Source organism: Phyllostomus hastatus, unplaced genomic scaffold (genome assembly GCF_019186645.2).
Source record: "Phyllostomus hastatus isolate PE091 unplaced genomic scaffold, TTU_PhHast_1.1 phas_scaffold_21, whole genome shotgun sequence".
In the NCBI taxonomy this organism is placed as follows: domain Eukaryota; kingdom Metazoa; phylum Chordata; class Mammalia; order Chiroptera; family Phyllostomidae; genus Phyllostomus; species Phyllostomus hastatus.
In genome coordinates this window covers 11,066,770-11,071,795 of record NW_025334017.1, presented here as the reverse complement: position 1 = coordinate 11,071,795, position 5,026 = coordinate 11,066,770, and positions in this window count along the sequence as shown.

Below are 5,026 nucleotides of genomic sequence, written 5' to 3'. Positions count from 1 at the left end.
AAGGAAGGGAAGGAAGAAGATTTATATATAAGTAATACGATATATAATTTATTGCTGTTTTGGTATAGTACCTCCAAAGAGTGCCTCAGACTTTAACTGAAATATTTGAGTAAAGTTTGTCCTCTCTGAGAAGCTGCCCTTTCCTTCAAGGCCAGCTACCCATGTCTTTGTATAGAGAAAGCCCCTGTGCATGGCCCTTGCCCCCAGCAAGGCCCCCTTAGGGCAGATGTATAAAATTGGACATCCACAGGCAGTGGGCTCCAGAGTCAGCCTGCCTGGGTTCATCTCCAGGCCTGCTACCAATAGCAGTGTGACCTCAGACAAGCTAATACATTCTTTGAGCCTCTGTAGACAGAGGGGGTAAAGGAAAGGACTGTATCATAGCATTTCTGGAGGACTGCATGAGCCAAGACACAGTGTCTGGCACGTGGTAAACACCCAATAAATGTTTGTTCCTGTTAATACAGCTGCATTTATCTTAAAGATGTCTACCATACCCTGGTTGAGGGGCCCAGGAAGCCATGTGGGGGTTAGTCTGTGGCTTCAGGTAGCCCCTGGCACACAACCTTGAGCACCTGTGGATTTATCCAGTTTCAAAGGCTGGGGACGGCTTTCTGCCTCTTCTCAGGCTCAAGGACCGGGGAATAAACAGCCAGCACATCAGGCCTCCCTTTTCCTCCCTACTTCTTCCTTCCTTCCCTGGCCTGCACCTCTCCCCACACCCTGGGGAAGAGCAAAGCAGCAGATTGGGGAAATGAAGCAGAACTGGGCTGGGCCGGGTCCCAGCAGCACCCAGCTCCCTGTGCTGCTGAGGTAGCATGCTGACGTCCAGAGCCTGGCCAGATCCCTAGAGACTGAGACAACAAATAACTTTCCCTTTGCTCTGGTTCCTTTATGTCATGACAAGAAGGCAGGACCCTGAGGCTGAAAACTCCCCATCCCAACCCCTCTCCCCTGGGACAGCAGTTTTTCTACATCAGAGGATAAAACTCTGTCCCTGACGTGTAGCCTGCTCCCAAACTGGCCACCTGCTCCTTCTACAGGGCAGGGCCACTCTGGGATTTTTTCAGGACAAACTCAGTCTCCTGGGTTGTTTGGGGATGTGGGGTTTGTGTGAGAGACTGGGGAGCCTGCTTTCCAGATGAGATCATTGCTCCTTGAGTTATTACCTCGCTTTCCTTGGCCTAAACAAGCAGCAGGAATGTCTTGGTGTGGTGTTTGTTTGTAAAACATCAAATCCCTGCCTAGTTACGCCCCAGCAGGCCAGCTTTCCTCCAGACTCTGATCCCTCGGAAGTTCCTCAGTCTTCAGTCCTGTAGGTGCAGGTGCCTGTCACCTGCTTCCGAGCTAAAGGGTCAGCTTCTGTCCCCGGGCCAAAGCATGTGGCAGGACCAGTGGTTGCCTAGGCCAGCCTACTTCATAGGTTTCATGTGAGGGCTAATTTTGCCAGTAGGGAGTGTAGGCAAGAGGCCAGGGCAGCATTTGGCAGCATTTGGCAGCTCCTGGAGAGAGCAAGCCATTTGAATTCACAGTGAAGTCCGAGGATGGTCACCGCCCTCCACTTCCTGCCTGTGAGCCAGGGCCGCTGGCTGCATTGACTTAGCTGGCAGTGTGGCTGCCTCAGGCTGCAGGCACTGGCCCCATGGGCCACACGGTGGGGGGGGGGGGCAGGTAGCCTGGAGCCCCTGTCTGCCAGCCACTGGTGGGCCTGGCCCCAGGAGTCTGGCCCTGGACTCTGACAATGATTCTATTTTCGGTTCCTGACTAGCTCTTCAGCCCTCACTCCTGTCTTAGCTTCCTGAGTCACTTCTCCCCACTCCCAGCCCAGCTTCCTTTTGAATGGAGTGGATTATCATAACACCATATGTTAGAGAAGCAATTCACAATTTATAAAGCCCTTTTATGCACCAGCTCTCTTCTGATTTTTCATCAGCCTGTGAGGCCCACGCATAGGTCATTCAATCCACGTTTCACAGATGAGGGGCAACAGAGGATCAAAGAAACTCAAGCAGGTTGACTAACATGAAACATACTACACATATGAACATGGGCACATGCATGCACACACACAGGCACACTGCAGGTCTGCGAGTCAGTGTAGGGCTGAGTCTTAGAACCGGGTTTCCTGCCTGGAGTCTGGTGCTCATTCCTACCACCCTTCACGTCCAGGTGTCCGCAGTGTATGGCACCAGTGTGCCTACCAGTGAGTAGGGCCCTTTCCTTTCTTCTTTGCGGAGGACATTTGCTGCTGGGGAGTATTGCACTTTGAATCCAAGGAATTTAAAATGCTGGTGGGGGATGAACAGGACTCTAGACAAAGTGGCGAAGGTAGCCAGAATTTGCTTCCCCATTTGGGGTTTTTCTCACCCTTCCTTCCCTTGGCATTTCACTCCTTCCTTTCACAGTGCCTCCTGGTACCTAAGGAAGCCTCTTCTTCATTCCTTCACTCCCCTACTCTAAGGCGTAAGTGACTGGTAACAGCTTAAAGGTTGCCCTTCCACACCTCAGTACACCCGGTGTACTGAGACAGTTCTGTGGTCTGTGCCCCAGATTATGAGACAGGCACATTCAAACACATTGTCTGCAGGAGGAAAGCCCACATTTTTAATAAGTGGTGTAGCCTCAGCAAATGACCAATGAAAACAAACACTGGTCACAGTACTGAGCGGGTCCTGGAGCCCCCACTTGCCCCTCCATAGTGCCAGGCATTACCCCCAGCTGCTGATCTGTGGGGAGGCCTGAGAGAGTCCCAGGGGAGGGCTGGGCACCCAGGGCCGAGCAGGGAGTTCTGGGCATTGGCCATTACCAGCCAGGTGGGAGCAATGCAATGTTTTTTCACACGCCCTGACCACCAGGCACATGCCAGTTACATATCAACACCAATTACTTTGTTTAATCTTTTCTAGGACATGTGAAGGAAGAGACCAAATTTCTCTTTCAACTGCTCAAGAAACACTCTCCACGACGTTTAACACTGCTTAAGCTCCCATCACCAGCGAGTGTGTCCAGCAGTCGGGGAAGTTCAGAGTGTGGGGTGCCCAAGATGGGAGGCACTGGGTGGGATAAACGAGGTGGGAGCCCTGGGCAGGCAGAAGACACTCGGTGAGCTCAGGCCCCACCAGAGGTCCAGAAGCAGAGTGTGGGGCAAGGAAGAAAGGAGCAGAAAGGACAGCATGTTTGGAATGTGTGAGCATAAGTGTGTGAGAATATGTGTGTATGCGTGTGAGTGTATACATGTGCATGTCTGTACCTATGTGTGTTTGTGTGTGCACACGTGGGAAGATGGCAGAGGCTGAGGGTGGAGGACACTGAGAAACTGAGAACAAGTCTGCCCTCCCCACACTTTTGCTGTGGCCAGAACTAGTCCTGAGTGAAACAAAGGAACCATTTCCATTGTTTGCTCTGCCTCTTGCCCTGTATCTGAAAGCTGTCACCCAGAGAATGTGATCATACTTGCAGCACTAGCTGTGGCACTTTAAAGATACCTGTGCCTTGTTCATCAGGGTTCCTAACTCCTGGTGTCCCCTGTGCTCCCACCCCCACAATTCCGGGCTGGGTAGAATCCTGAGCTCCATGGAGCCTGATATTGAAGTGGGGCCTCTCCCTGAGAGTGCCTGGGGCCCAGATGGAGTACAAAACTTCCATCAGCACTTGGCCAGAATTCCAGGTACATCTCCTTATTTGGGGCTGTGTAGGATCCAGATCCCCTGTCCTTCCTGGAAAAGCACAGGTCCCTCTTTAGCCAACAGGCAAAGGCCTGGCTGCTTGCCCCCTGGGGAAAAGGGTTTAGCCTCCTGGCAGCCTGTGCTCTGAGGGGCCAGCCCAGGGCTGAGGGCTGACTTCCAAGCTCTTCTGGAATGAAGGGGGAGGTAAGAGCTTCCCTGCTTGGCTTCTCCACAGCCCCCAACAGGGGCTAGGAACCAGGTCGGCACCAGCCTGCTGCCCTGTCAATGGATGTGTCACATGTTAACTTCCTCAGCTTCCACTCCCTGGGCAGCACACACCTTTTGCCAACCTATATGCTCTTTCCCAACAAAGGACATTAATAGGTGTGAGTCTGGTCCTAGGTCCAAACTGACTGAGCCCTTCCATTTCTTTTTCCTAGGCATGTGGCCTTGTCTGCAGAATCTCTCTCTCTGGGCCTTATGGTGATGCATTTACCCAAAAGCTCTCAAAAGAGGCTGACATTCTTATGAGAAATTAAAAACTAAATGCAATTCTAATCTTTAGGCAATTCATCTTCTATTTTTCCTTGTTTGTCCCTCGGTCTCTGCCAATTTAGAGTCAATGTGTCACGTGATTCCTTTTAAAATTGGGCTCTGGCTGCTGCTGCTTTTCCCTACCCACTGCCCATCTGCCTGCTCTGAAGGCAACCCAAGTACTGGGAGGGGTAGGGGGGACTGCCACAGAGAATGCTCAAGTAAGAACCGAAATATTTGACTAGACTCAGTCCTAACACAGGCGTCTGATTTTATTACCCTAAATGTCCTGGAAACCCTGTTGCCTCTGATGTTAGAAGACTCCCTGCTCCAGCATTCCCGGATTGCCCTCTGTAGCTAGGCCTGGCATTTTCTACAAGTGGCTGTGACGTGAGTCACAGTGGGCAGTCTCCCGTGAGGCTGACCATGAAATGAGCACAGAGGGAAAAAGCTGCATCGTCCTTCACCGCAGGGGTGAGAGGCCAGCAGGCTGGCAATGGCCCCTGGACCCCCGGGGTTTGTGGCAGGGACTAAGGGGTCAGCATCAGCAGGAAGGAGGGTGAGCCCAGAGAGGACAGGTCAGACCAGGCCAGGTCCTACCAGAAAGGGCCCTGGCGTTGATTGCTGGGCAGGGCCTGTAATATCCAAACCAGATATTGCCTCAGGATGAAAAGAACATGCTGAGTTCTTTCTCACAATCCTTTTCATTTAGGGAAAGCAGCAATGAGGTCCATGTGCACAATTCTGTCCGCCATGAAAGTCCTCTTTTTCACTCAATGAGGGAGTCTCAGGCAAACTCTTGTGGTTTATTAATGTCACAGACAAAG